Source organism: Lemur catta, chromosome 6 (assembly GCF_020740605.2).
Source record: "Lemur catta isolate mLemCat1 chromosome 6, mLemCat1.pri, whole genome shotgun sequence".
NCBI lineage: Eukaryota > Metazoa > Chordata > Mammalia > Primates > Lemuridae > Lemur > Lemur catta.
Genome location: NC_059133.1, coordinates 75,583,373 through 75,598,756, shown reverse-complemented (window position 1 = coordinate 75,598,756; position 15,384 = coordinate 75,583,373). Strand labels below are relative to the sequence as shown.

The 15,384-nt window shown below is 38.7% G+C and overlaps 1 protein-coding gene across 16 annotated transcripts in view; it reads left to right on the top strand.

Moving 5' to 3' along the window:
• The window catches only part of PPFIBP1 (PPFIA binding protein 1), a 159,816-nt gene that overhangs the window by 38,428 nt on the left and 106,004 nt on the right, over window positions 1-15,384 (top strand). For 15 of the 16 annotated variants that reach the window (XM_045554136.1, XM_045554127.1, XM_045554135.1 and 12 more), the window contains exon 2: window positions 11,572-11,657. The exons of the other annotated variant lie outside the window; for it this stretch is intronic. The gene's annotated coding sequence lies outside the window, so the exon portion shown is untranslated. The remainder of the gene's footprint in view (window positions 1-11,571; window positions 11,658-15,384) is intronic. 16 annotated transcript variants of the gene reach the window in all.

Genomic DNA, 15,384 nt, shown 5'->3' with positions numbered 1-15,384 from the left:
ACTAATCTACTTACATCTATCAATAAAGGACAGGATATCTATCAATAAGGAAAAATTACAACCCGAATTTTAAAGGTGAGCTGAAATATGCTGAATTGTACCTGCAAATGCAGTTCAGACTGTGAGATACTCTCAGGCCCAATAACCAAGTTTCTCAATAAATAACTTGCCAAGAAGAAAGAAAAAGAATGAAGGGGAAACTTATAGATTAAAGCATCCTTTAAAGATCTATCAACCAATTGCAGTGGTGGATCCTGATAAGACCCTAATTTAAGTAAATGGTTTTTAAAAATATAACTTTTATCAGACAATTGGAAATGTGATCACGGACTAGAAATGGGATAATATAGGCATAGAAATCCCTCTTCCTAACAATGGGAATTATGGCTAATTTGGAGGAGTATGATTAGCAATATCTCTTTTAGAGATATATATACTGAAATATTCATGGAAGAAATGATAGGGTTTCTTAGATTTGCTGCAAGACCATATCAAGGTGTGTGGTGGGAGGTCAGAAGGAACCAGGTTGGCATGGGTGGTGAATGCGTGCATGGCATCCATTGTATTAATCTACTTATGTTTGTATATCTTTGAGATTTTCCATAATGAAAATTTTTAGGAAAAGAGTGAGCTGGCAAATTCAACTTACAATACTTTTTAATTTTAATGAGAGTAATGTGATTGCATATACTTCCTTATTTTTAAAAATCTATTTCCACTTTATGATACAATAATTTTAAGATCTATCTGTAAGGTCAATTTATTTAGCTATTTAGGTTGTTAATCATTGAAAAAGTTAATTTATAAGTATATGCAGATCCAAATGTGAGATATATAGGGTTCACTGCTTGCTTGTTTTTTTACCCACTTTACAAAAGTTTTGTTGAAATTAGCCAGTACATTGTAATCTGATGTAGTATTTTAAATGGTCAAAAGTGGACCTTCTAGTGTGAAATGATCTAGGTTAGAATCCTCTCTTAACTATTTACTAGACTGGATAATATGCTTAATCTCTCTGTGTCTCAGTTTCTGTGTCTATGAAATGTGGTAGTAATAATAGTGTCTCCATCAGGGGATAGTGTTGAAGACTGACTGATGAACACACACCGAGCACTGAGCATGGCGTCTGACCCATAGGAAGCCCTCAGTAAATGGTAGCCACTAGTTTCTTCTTTAATGTTCCTCACTTCTTTAAAAAAAAGGATGAGAACATGCTGCATTTTCATACTTTTAATAGGGCTTTAAAAAGCTAGAACTCTAAATTTTATAAATTTTAAGATTGGTTAGAAAATTCTGTGTTTACCTTTTTAGAGTGATTTTTATGGATGCGACATTATTGGGGGGTAAAAAGATGGAAATATTCTCAAACGTCTATTTTCAAAATGCACATGTTTCTTTCAGAAAACTTTCTCACTGTGACACTGTCAACTTTATTTAAGCAGGACCGCTGAATGGGTTGTGCAATCTGAACTATAGGTGTCAGCTTTGCCAACTTCTGGTGTGCACATTATTGATGTTATGATTGCGGTTCTGTTCAGTCCACTTTGTGGGAGTCAGTTTGGTTAAATTATCATGATAACATCATCCATCCATCCCCTTGCCTGGGAGCGTGTAAACTGTACTACTTTGCCGTTCACCAGAGGAACAAGGAAGGAGCACCACTCTTCGCTGTGGAACTCCTGGCCTTTTCTCAGAGACCTCTTTTGTTCTGTGTGACCAGCTGGCACTGGACCGAGAGAGGGTGCCACTGGCAACGCATTCACAAATACTAGTGAAACTTGATTTTTCTTTTTTTTTTCCTTTTCTTCTAAATGGAAATAGAAGTCTGGTATTAACTTCTACGCAATAGAAATAGTTAGCATGGCCAACTGTGCCTTCTGGCCTGACTGCTGAAGGTGTGATGCGATCCGTCCCCTTGCTTTTCTACCGCTGCTCCCCTGTCTAGAAGTCTCCCCTCATCCCCACGTGCCCCTCCTCACCTTACTCATTCCTGTGCCTCTGTCTGTAAATTTTGTATGTATAGTCACAGAGTGTAGATATTTGGGATCCTGTTGCTTTCACTGAAAAGTTTATCAGACTACTTTGTCTCTCCGTGGTCGTCAGCGTTATAACCTTGATGGTTTTATTGCTTTGACTTCTTAAAATTAATTAAACCATTCACCATCTCTCTAGTAACGAGTATTCAGATATTTTCAGTTACATATTTTTATTTGGAATTCTGTAGTGAACACCTTTGTTCATGGCATTTTTTTGTTTGTTTGTTTTCTGTAGATTATTTCCTTAAGATAAATGCATTGGAGTGGAATTAGTAACTCTTACTGCATAGTGCATTAAAGCTTTCCTAAAGGTTTTTTTTTTTTTTTTTTTTTTTGAGACAGAGTCTCACTGTGTTGCCCGGGCTAGAGTGAGTGCCGTGGCATCAGCCTAGCTCACAGCAACCTCAAACTCCTGGGCTGAAGCGATCCTACTGCCTCAGCCTCCCGAGTAGCTGGGACTACAGACATGCGCCACCATGCCCGGCTAATTTTTTCTATATATATTTTTAGTTGGCCAGATAATTTTCATTTCTATTTTTAGTAGAGACGGGGGTCTCGCTCAGGCTGGTCTCGAACTCCTGACCTCGAGCGATCCACCCACCTCGGCCTCCCAGAGTGCTAGGATTACAAGCGTGAGCCACTGCACCAGGCCCAGCTTTCCTAAAGGTTTTAAATTAAATACAGTGACACTAACAATGAATGACCAGCAATTTTACTAGAGTATGCCACCAGTGAGTGTTAGATTTTCTCTGTGTTTTGGATATGTAAAATGGCTGTTTAATATGCATTTTTGGTTACCATTGCAAATGAAATTTTCCCCATGTTTTTATTTATATATTTTTTCTCCCATGAGACTGGGATTTAGATTTTTTCTCTTAAAAAAGTGTATATACTTAAATGAAGTTTTATTTTATATAGTATATGGTATATAGTAATCATTTCCTTTATCCAATATGGAATTCTGTTAGCTTCTCTAAAGATACCTGTGATATTCTGCCCATTTGTTGGATGAGCAAACTTGAGACTTAGAAGGCTCAGCAAACTTGACCAGGATCATGTAGCTAAAAGTTGTGGACTTGGGATGTTAAAATGCAGGCTGATTTATTCCAAATTCTACACTCTTTGTTATTATGCTCTGCCTCCTTTGACAGAAACAATGCATAATGTTTATAGTAAAGTTATAAAATTTAGATAATCAAAATGGAAAATAAAATTACATTTATCTGAAATTTTACCACTTAGAGATAGCCACTGTCAATATGTTGGCGTATATACTAGCATATCTCAGAGGGGGACAGAAGACCCACTGACTGGGAGTGGACGAGGTCTTGAAAAAACATGTGGCCACCTCTCCCTTCATCTCCATTCCCCCATCTCTCTAATTACAGATGTTACTGGTAATAGAGTGCTCTGGGGTCAGTGATGAAGAGGAAAAGAAAGCACTGAAAGCTATAGGTGGTTATCCTTCCTGACTTTTTACCTTATATGTATGTATATTTTCAAAAAAGGGATCATTTAATATATTGTGAATGTCCTCGTATGTCATGAACTATAGGTAACCCCTGTTAACCTTATTCTACCTAATATTCTGTCTAGTGGATGTACCTCAGTGTAGTTATTGTTAGGCATTTAGATTATTTCCATTTTTTTCTCATTATAAATAACATTGTTGTGAAAAGTATATACATTCATCTTTGCTCATTTGTCCAGTTATTTACTTGAAGCTTAATTAATGTTGGATGCTGGATCAAAGGTCATTATATTTTTAGAGCTTTTGATAAGCACTGCCAATTGCCAATGTACCCTCCAAGAAAGCAGCTCCCATTTTGGCCCATGCTAAAACGAAGAGGGGACAGTGGAGATGAGGAGAGAGTGAGCAAGCAAGCGTGTACACAATTTCTTGATCAGATGAGAAGTATAAAAAGGTAGGATGTTAGCCTGGGTTGGAATGGTTTTAAAAGTGGAGTTGCCTTTCATTGTTGACACCTTTCATTATAGAGTTGAGCTGTACCTTGTCCCTTCTAATTTTTTTTCCCCCTCTTTTTGATGGTTGGGTTATGTGCTAGTGAAGCATTAAATGTTTCATGCTATGCCCTTTTTTAAAAATTGCAGTGGATTTTCTCTGATATTTAGAAAATTTACAGCTCATTGTATCTTTCTGGCCCTCATGGAAGCTAAAAATGAAATGGTCAGGTATTTTAACTGCTGTTTTCTCAAAGTAGTGTATTCTATTCCAGTTTAAATAAGTCACTAAAACTCCAGGATCATATACTGGCAGGCAGGATTTTAGCAGGACCTACCTTAGGCAGAAAACCCCCAGCTTTGGACACAACTCTTGGGCACTGGTACATTGTAAATGCTACATTATTTTAAATGCCCCCCCCCCACTCTAAGCTTTTATATACATAGATAGATAGATAGATAGATAGATATAGACAGATATAGCCATTCCTTATAATTTAGTAGCTTAACTCTTAGGAAGTGAGTGGGTGAACTCACCAATTTATTTCTTTTTTAAATACACATGATGAAGAGACTGTGGTTCTAGTCTGACCATGAAAATATGTCTATTCTATGTGGGACAATTTAAGGGAGCAAGTCCTTACTGTTCTTGCTGGGTCAGCAGTGATAGAGTTCATAATGGGCCAACCCACTTTCCAGACCTATGATGAGCTCACTGGGGTATGTTGGTTCATGGAGTTCTGCTGGCATGATAAAGTGTTATATACCAGTGGGCTGAAGTCATTGTTTTTGTTCAAACAATCACTATACAAATTTCACATTTGTGCAGAATGGCCTTTCAGAATGCTTGTGGGATCAGAGTGGTTTGACTTCATGTTTTCTGAGTGATATTTACAATAACACATTAGTTAATGGTTTGGTAGAAGTACTTGATTCTACAAGATTTCTTGGGTTTGGGTGCCAGGGTTTGGGGAGTTGGTGCAATCATTTCTTCCACATTTTCAATAGAGATAGAACATATTTCACAACATTTATAGGATACTTTTCTCTTTGCAGACATGATGACTGACTATAGTCAGCAATTTTTGATTTCTACCAAACTACCCTGATGCTTCAAGAAGTGTGCAAATAATGGTAACATCTACCCTAAGGTTCTTGCCCCAAGTGTAATTGAAATCCACTGTTATATTTTGTAAATTTTACATTAGAGTCTATAATATTTTTATATGAATTCTGTATACAATGTTATGGAAACTTTGCACTAGTCCATGATTTTCATATAAAGTTAATACATGGTTATGTAAATTTTGTACTTTAGTCCATAATGTTTTCATATAAGATAAAGTTTTAAAGTATTTGCCACAAAGAAAGATTGGTACACTAGGATGCTGACCCATGTTTGTTCCCTTACCCCACTGCCAGGACACTGTCCCGTGCGGCACATAACCACGCCTGTGTTTATTTTTATATAAAACTTTATGGCAGACTTTATGGCAGATCATTTCAGTCAATTCAGTCACAACTTGCAAAGAATAACAACTTCTAAATTCCACAACTGCTCAGAATCTTTGAATTAGAATCCTTCTGTGGAAAATAAAAAATAATCTGCCAGGATTGGCCAAGAAAGCAAGCCATTACTAAACCCTACAAATATGATTGTGAAGCAAAATGTTAGTTTAAAAACATGTGGGCCTTGTTTGCTGTAATATGTCAATAGGCATTGCAAATAGTAAAATTTTGAAACATGGAGGGAAGTTGACTATATTGAGTTTTATTTTGGCATGGAAAGTGGGTTCACCGAGGACTTCAGGACATTTGATTATCAGATTATTCATTTGGCTCATATTTACAGCACAGTGGTTGGTACTGTGGGGACAAAAAACTGTACACTAAACCCTTTAAAAGCATGAGAGATGAATCCCAAGCCCTTCATCCATTCTCAGATTTGCAAATATACTATAACATATAATTTTGTTAACTCTGTAATGTATATATATTTTTTGGCTAAGGGCCACCACTTCCTTGTACTACTTAAGTTGATTTTCACTTTCATCACTTGCGCTGCCTGTTGGCTTTTTTCTGACCATCCCACAAAGAAAGACATTTTAAGTCTGCTCCTAAGAGTTACTGGATTAGGCACAAAACAAAGCTGTCTTGGAATGCAGATGTTTGTTGGTTGGCTGGGCCCTGCACAACTAGCCACACAACTCAAGCTTGTGATTTGAATTTGCTTCTCAGCTAAGTTAGCTCTACTCATCAGGGACCGTGAACCTAAAATTTACAAATGCCAAGGATCTATTTGAAAGAATCTATTATTTGTTAACAAAGTCTTATTGGGAAAACAAAACTGACTTTTGGAACATTTAAACAGTGAAAATCAACATGTGATTAAACACCCAAATGGATGGGTGGTGGAAATAGTAAATGGTTTTGGCACTGAGAGAAGCACAAGACTGTATAAGGACGTACTATGAAAAGGCTTCTTGATTTGGGCAAGATTTACAACTGGCTAAATGTGGTTTGGAGCATGATTAGGCCCAACTTCATTTATTTGATCTTAACTCCTACAAGCCCTATTCCAGCCAAAGGAGCCGGGATTTTGGACGTAGGTCTATCTGGCTCTGAAATCTGTGAGGTCAACCCTTCTATATGGTCACCCCTACAGCTTTATAAACTCGCCAACGCAGTCAAGTTTCTCCTTTCCTCGAGGTCCACGTCGGTGATGGTGTCTCTCTAAAGTCCTTCTAGACTTGCAGTCAGAGTCCTGCAGCACTTGAACCTTCAATATATAGATTTGTTTAGTTTTTTGTGTCCCTGTTTCCCCTGCTGGATTGTGAGGATCCTGTGGGCAGGAAATACAATTTTTATTCATGATATTTAGCAGAGAGATTTGGTCTATCCACTGAATGCTGCGATGTTGATAATAGAAAATAGCGTCTTTGACAAGCGTATGGAATGAGTGTGGCCCAGAAGCAGGAGTAGATATGATGCACTAAAGAAAAAGCAGGCCATCCCAGGTGCATGAAAGATCAAAAATAGAAGATAATGTGGGAAAAACAGGAAAGGGATAGGATATGGAGGGTCTTCAGTGTCGACCTCGAGGCTTTGGACTTTACTATGCAGACACTAAAAACCAGTGAAAGACTAGCCTGATGAAAAGGTTAAGACCCATCTCTCTCTGCACCCTATTTATTTGGAACCACATAAACCTATCTTTTAGTACAAAAGGGCACTGGGTCACGTTTAGGTGACACATTTCCTCCGGAAACCCAGAGAGCTTCAGGAAATGGTGGGGATGACTCAGCAAGGGGACATCCTCCTGACCAGGTGGTGGCTGTGGCTGGATGCAGGTCGTCTTACCAGGCTGTGAAGAACAGTCTTTCCATCATTTCTGTTGGTGCTGGCTCAGCCTCTTCCCAGATGGCAACTTGGGGGAGGATAAGACTAGATGGGAACAAACTTGGAAGATTTAGAGTCTCTCTGATAAGCGTTCATCCTTAAGACTTTCTGAAGGGCCTGAACTTCCTGGAGAGGCCTTAACTTACCAAGGAAAAGATGGACAGTGGCAGTTAGCTTGATTTTTTGATTACTTATGATAAAAAAGAAAGAAAATGATGGGCTTTTATAGTCCCAACACTCCGAGGTTAGCTCTAATCTTAGAATCAGAAGGGTCTTAAAGTCTATGGAAGTCCATTTATATTCTTCTTTTAGGTATCTTAACCTAAATTTTGCAGAGGTGTATTTTACTGGATTTAACCTTTTTGATATTTGCTTTTATTTCATATAACTTTTATAAAATTGTCAATATAGCATAGAGATTAAGAATATGAGCTCTGGAGCCAGATTGCCTGGGTTCTGGTCCTGATTTCTCTACTATTTAACCTTTGGCAAGGTATTTAACCTCTCTGCCTCGGTTTCCTCATTTGTAAGATAGGGATAATAATTTACTTCCTTTCTAGGGTTTTTGTCAGAATTAAATGAAGAAATTCATTGTTCATTTACTAAAAGCAAAGCCCTTAGAATGATGCCTGGTATATAAGTTCCTGATAAATATTAGCAAGTAGTGTATCATAAATGAGAAAATTAAAGCAAAATTAAAGGTTAAGTGACTTAGGTAGTTCTCCAGCAATATGACTTAACCAAGATCAGTGTTTCTTGTTTTAAAACAGTCTGCTGAAGTAGCTGGTTTTTTAAGACAAGAGGTTGGCAAATTTTTTCGTAAAAGGCCAGATAATAAACATTTTATACTTTTTGTGGGTCCTAGGGTCTGTGCTATTACTGCTCAAACCTGTTGTGTCTTGCAAAAATCTGCCACAGACAAAATGTAAATGAATGGACATGGCTGTGTTCCAATAAAATTTTATTTACAAAAACAGGTGGCAGGCCACATTTGGCCAGCTTACAGAGCCCTGCTTTAGATACTTAAGTCATGTCTGAAAGGAGACTTTGGATTCCATTTAGGTTTTAAGCATGAAGTATGGCATTATGCATTATAATAAACAGTAACTTCACTTCCTAATGATTATGTTTAACATGTTACTCTCAGTTATGATTATGCTTTGGAATATCAAAGGGATTTAGAAAATAAGCAATAGTAATAAATGCATTTTCCATCTCAAAGGGATATATAGAAGTCACTTATTTAATGGTTGGTGAATTTTCTTGAAATTTGAAACCTAAGGCTGTGGGCAAGATGTTAAGGGCTTGTTTTATTAAATGTATACAAGCATAGACTGTATTTTTTTTCTTTCTGTAATCTGTACAGGACAGGTTTGTGAGTCAAATAAAAAGCTATTTGTAATTATGCTTGTCATTACACTAAGGGTTTTTTTCTTCTAGGAATGTTGTTTGCATGGGTTGGGATTTTTTTATGGCTTGCTTTTCAGTTTGATAATGTGTTCTTGTTTTTAAATTAAACTTGTCAGTGAGCCGTTTTGTGCATGGCTGTGTTTGTTAGTATTTATAGCTTAAGTCTGTTTCTGAGGAAATGACTAAAGTCTCTTGCATTCGATCAAAATTGTATAACAAAGAGCATCTTTGACTTACTTAAACAAGGACTATGATGAAAACTCAAAAAATATAATGGTTTGTGTTTATAAATGTTTTTATGTATTCAGTCCGGTTGGGCCAAAGAATTGGAGCTCTGTGCTGAGGGAGGGATTGAATATACTCAATGCCTCTTAGTTAACGTGAGTTTCCCTGGAACAAGTTCAGGCAATGCTTACTTTCTCATAATGCTCCTCCTTTTTTTTTTTTTTTTTTTTTGCATTTTACATGTTGTTTTGAATTGGCCTTATAGAACATATATTTCTTCTCTTTAAGCTGTTTTACTAATTTTCTCTTTTCTCATTCCTACCCGAGAGCCCTGACATTAGATGAAGCATGTAAACCTTAACCTTGCCCGTGTAATTTTCAGCAGAGGCAGGTGGGGATTGGATTGGGGCAGGGCCTGGGGAGTGAGTGAGTGGCGGAAGCTCCGTGTGTCTTGCTCTCTGCTGGAGCACCCTCCCTCCCCATCTCTGGAATATCCACTGTCTCTCCCCGCCCTAATCTTGCCCCCTTGCTGTTGGTTCAGTCCTCATGGAAGAGTAGTGTCCTTCCTTCTGTTCATTGTTCCAGGGCAGGAGATGAAGGGGCTGCGCAGGGAGGAAGAGAAGGCCCAGCTCTGACCTGGGCTGACCTGTGCCCTGGCCCCCTGGCTGGTCATATCTTCCCATGAAGGCCCTGTGACAGGTGCTGGTTGGATTTTGGTGTATTATGAACTCACTGGGATTTTCTACAGTAGCTTTTTTTTTTTTTTTGAGGCAGAGTCTTGCTCTATTGCCCGGGCTAGAGTGAGTGCCGTGGCATCAGCCTAGCTCACAGCAACCTCAAACTCCTGGGCTCAAGTGATCCTCCTGCCTCAGCCTCCCGAGTAGCTGGGACTACAGGCATGCGCCACCATGCCTGGCTAATTTTTTCTATATATATTTTTAGTTGGCCAGATAATTTCTTTTTATTTTTAGTAGAGACAGGGGTCTCACTCTTGCTCAGGCTGGTCTCGAACTCCTGGCCTCGAGCAATCTGCCCGCTTCAGCCTCCCAGAGTGCTAGGATTACAGGTGTGAGCCACTGTGCCCGTCCTCTACAGTAGCTTTTAACCTCGTTAATGTTTTGGTTGCATTGATTATTTCAACACTTTCATAAGCTGCTCAAAGAACCACTTCTCCAACTATATCTTGGTTCAAAATACAAAATAGAAAACGATGAAATTACTCTGTCCACTGCCACACATCTCACTCCTGCCTCTGTTCTCAGAAGCACTTACAGGGTGGGGTTCCTAGGAGCTCACTTTGAAAACTGCTGACTAATATAACTGTTTACTCTTGGGGCACATGCCTGTCTTAAAATCAGCTTGCTTATGTATGTATCATTAATTACTTAAAATTTGCTAGGATTGGTGCATAGGTATGGACCATATATGAAGCCAGCTTTAGGAGAAGGTAGAATGGACAGATGATTACCTGGTGTGATTTGATGGGCTGTTGAGAAATTCCATGAAGGCAGTCTGCACCCCCATTCATGCCTGAAATTCCATCGTCAGTAATGTATTTGATTTCAATGTTGAGCATCTGCCTTTTCTGGAACACTTTTTTAAAAAAAAACATTAAAATATCCTCAGGAAGGATATGCATTAAGCTATTGCAGCCTTGGAGCTGATCCTGTTGCTTCCCTGCTTGATTAAACATCTGGGGTTACTGAATCCTCAGAAGGGCAGAGAGAGAAGGAAACAGCCACATTCTTACATCATGGTTTTTGTCTAGGACTGGACTTAACTATATATGCATTTGAAAAACGTGTGGCAATATCTCTTACATTTAACTTGGAGACACCTTGCTTTCTCCTTTGGATACAGGCAGTTATGAAGTATTTGAAGAGGGAGCATCTCAAAAGAAACTTTTACTGTTCTTAAATATTCTTTTACTATGAAAATATTAATATATCTTATTACTATATCATGGTGCAGATATATGTGTCCATATATACTAATGGGAATATTTTTAAGTGTTAGTTATTTAAAAGAGATAAGAGAATCAGAAACGCAAGTCTAAAAAATAGTGCAAATGTATCTGCATATTGTCTATACACTGTTCTTTTTGGACAAATAATAAATTACAAGCATTTTTTCATTTTTTTTCACCTTAACAACTGAATATTGTAAAACCACGATTCATTCATTTACTCAACATTCATTCATAGAGTACCTACCACGTGCCACGTACTTTGTGCTGTAAAAATTAATGGTGATGGTTTCAGCAGACAATTCTTCTTAAAGAAATATTTGAGGTTGTCCAGTAACAGGAAGGAAGGAAGAGAGGGAGGTAATGCTGGATGGGGAGAAGGAAGAAAGAGGAAGGATAGATGGAAGGAAGTCTTTAATTCATATTTTCTGGTTTTTAATGACATCCGTGTTATCTAGTTTGTTCTTTGTTTATAAAATAATTTACCATTTGTAGCTTTTATTTTTTTCTGGTGTGTGTGCTATAATTTGAAATTAGTTCTAATTTGTCATTTTTATATTTGTTTCTTTTCAGTATAAAAGAATTTGTATGGATCAGTTTGCTTAGTATAGTCAAGATTTGAAGAGCTAAAATCAGTATTAAACCTGTTTTTTGAAAATGTAAGTAAACTCAGCCCTCGTTATTGTTTATTTCTGACATCTTTAAAGCCTTTCTCTCTCAGTGTGTGAATGTTTTTCTAGTCGTCTGCTCATTAAGTCTACAAGAGTTTCTACCTTCTCCCTGCCTTTAAAAACTTTTTAATTATAAGAGTGGTGTGACTAGCCTAGGTGGTCACAGGATTTGGACATGGTACGGCTGACAATGAGCAAATCTCTTATTTGGCCCCGCGAAGGGAAACGCAGAGCTAGTGGCGTGATCCTACCAGGCACAGTCCTCTCAAGTCCTTCGTTGCTCTACCTCACAGGCCAGTTCTGCGCCTCATCTACTCCAGTGAGAATTGTTGGTCAACCCGTTAATGACTTAATAGGCTTAGAAAATGAGGTGGTGGTTTTCACAAGCCCGTGTACTCCCTTTCTCCCTATTCCTCTTGCTCAGTAATTACTATTTATTGAGGTTCTACCAAGTGACAAGCATCTGATTAAGTCAATTCAGTATTCATTCCACAGATACTTTTTCTGAGTACCAGATTCTGCTCTGATACTATGACCTTATCCTCAGGGCACCTTTGCAGAGTAGGAGTTAATAGTTTAGTGATCTATTAATAGATGAGGGTCCTGAGGGTCAGGGAGAGGGAAGGAGCGTGCCAGAGGTCACATAGCCAATCAGTGTGAGCACGGCACTGTCTCTTTTCCTGATTTGCCGTATCCGAAATAGTGTTTAGGTGCTCTTCTTGGCATGGATGTCAATAGGAGACTGGAACCTTCTGGGTTATGTTAAGAGGAATATGATCCTAATCCTTGGAAACCTCGGCTGTAGTCACAGCAAAGAAGGAGGTTACAGAAACATCCTCCCATGTTCGAGAGGTAGCTTTGGTACCTGGGTGGGGAGTTAAGAGATCTGATGGCCAGTCCCAGCCCTTCTGTGGATTTCCTCTGTGCCCTCGAGATATTTAAGCTCCACGGGACACAGTTAGTCTTCTGCCAACAAAGGGGCACCGACCAGACCAGATGATCTCGGGGGTCTCTCTGGCTCAGCTCTTTATTGAAATACCTTATACGTAGAGGAAAGTGCACACACCGTAAGTGGATGGCTTGATGGAGTCATTGTCACAAAGTGGACACACCTCTGTAACCAATGCCTCAATTAATAGAAAATTACTAGCACCCCAGAGTCTTCCTCCCCTCATGCTCCCAGGAGTAACCAATATGCAGACTTTGTTTAGTTTTGCCTGTTTTTTTAAAATTCATGAATAGAATCACGCAGTATATGCTCGTTTGCATCTGGATTGTTTTGCTGGTTATGTTTGTGAAAAATCCATCTACGATATAGCCTGTAGTCGTTTATTGTTTTCATTCTCCTTCCTCTAATGGTATTCTGTTGTACGTCTATTTTATAGACATTTAGATAGGTTCCAGTTTGGGCATATTACTAACAGTGCTCCTATAAATACTTTGTGTATATCTTTTGGTGATAATTGTATTTTGTTTGCTCAGGGACTACAGAAATTTAGATTCAGTGGCACTGTGGAGTAATGTTGAACTTCAGGTAGCCAAGTGATTTGTCTGCTTTAACGTGGTGTTCTAAGCCTGCTTGCTCAACAGGACGGAAGATGTTTGCATAGATTACTTTTGGTGGGTGTGACCAGGTGGAAGCCCTCTCTGATATGTGAGTGATGTGGTAAAGCCTGTTACCCTGGCAGAGAAGGGTTTTGGTTGCCTGGTACGGGAAAGGCTTACAGAGGGGAAGAGAAAATAGATCTAAAAGAGAGATAGATATGTCTGCACTCCCCCCTTGGAAACTGTCAGGATTTCTTGCCAGCCAGATCAAGAGCCTGGAAAAGTGACAACCAAGGGGAAGACTTACGAGACCTGACGTGTCTAGGGAGGTGAGTAGAGAAGTAAAATTTGATTTGATCAGACAGGCTGGAGCTCAGAAGGCACTCTTAGAGCATTTTCTGAGCAATCCAGTAAGTCCAACTTGTTTTAAGAAGCTTTGAAAAACACCAGTCCCTAAAGTAAGAATCTTGAGTCAAAAATGAACTAACTTAGTGAAACTGTAGAACCAGGAAAAAATGTATTTTCCCAAACAAATATGGGACATGAGCATGTGAGTTTTGCTGTGAGAGCATTCTGCATTCAGACCACGTCTCCAGCACCCTCCAGTCCTGTGACCTCTCTGGATCAGCTTCCACATCTGTGAAATGGGGATGGTAATATGCCCACCTAGAGAAGATGCCCCATCGATTTGCCATGACAGTTTATTACCGTGGTGTTAGCAGTGTGCTGCTGGGCCCATAGCCCCACCACTAAAAATAACAGTGTTTGTTATTATTTTTCTCATTCTTGTTACCAATATTACCTGTTTGTAACTGATACTTCATAGGAGTTTTCAGACAATTTTTTAAAAATATGAGACTTTTTTTTTTAAAGTATGGTGAATACTAACAAAAATGTTTTCCTACTTGCCTCACCTTAGACTGAAACTCAGAGGAAGGATGAAAGGACACATTAGTCCCTGTGTCCTTGGCATGTTGTTCCTCCCCAGGGTGAGTCAGTGAAGACACTCTTGGTTGTCTGAACTGGTTGACTTGGTTAGCTCAAAAAGAGGCCAGTGGAGCTGAGATTCGTGGAAAAGTAGGGTCATTTTGCACAAAGGAAAATCATAATTTTATACATTATGCTCTTAACTCTTGCATGGCACTTTGCAAATGTCCTGGTGTATCAAGAGGTAAGAGGCTATGTGGGTGGCTCTCTGAAGACCAAGCCAGTATAGGGTGTACGTTCCTACTGGTTGCGGTTGGTGCCTCTTTCCACCTCTGTCAGTGAGTTCTGGACTGGCTCTGGGGGGCATATGATACAGACTAAGTGTGATTTCCACCCACCCACCACCAGCTCAGTGAGATTTTGATCTAACAAATGAATAATCTAAGTGTTCTATAAAGGAAATTATTAGAGTGACTTGAGTCAAGGAATATATTTAATCCAAGAGTCTAAATTCTAGTACTGCCTTCTCTACTAACTACCTGTGGAAACTGGTATGTCATTTAAATTTTCTGGGCCACAGTCTCCTCATCTGTAAAATCAGGAGGTTAATTTACATTGAGACTTTGAGGCAGAGGTGGATTCTATGAATTCCCCCAAATGTAATGTCTAGTTTTGAGTACATTTGCATTTTTCTAGACGCTAGATTCTTTCATGGGCCTGTTCCAGATCCAAAGTTCTTGTGACAGCAGATTTTGGTACTTGTGATAGTAGGGGAAGGAATGGTCTTACAATTGGACCTAAGTTCACAGAATAGTTTATGTCCACAGCAGATTAAAAAGCCAAATGACCAGACTGTCATGACTGACTGAAGGCTACATTGAGGACTGTATATATAACTTCACTTTCACACCAATATTTACTTTAATGCACATGCTCTATTCATTAACATGTGTGTATATTTCTATCTAAACTACATAAACAGACATGTAAGACATTGCATATAAATCTGTGGCATAGCTGGATTACGGGAGCTGTATTGGACCTTATCTTACATCTCTTTCAATTCTCAGTCCTCCCATTGAAGTTGCACAACTGGGAGTGTCCCAGCTAAAATTTGGGTTTGTTCTGTTACTCAGTTCAAGAAAATATTTATTAAAATGAATACTTTAAAATCAGCATGAAAATCAGATATTGGATTAAATGGAATTAATACAATTAAAAATCTAAATACTAGTGGTATCAG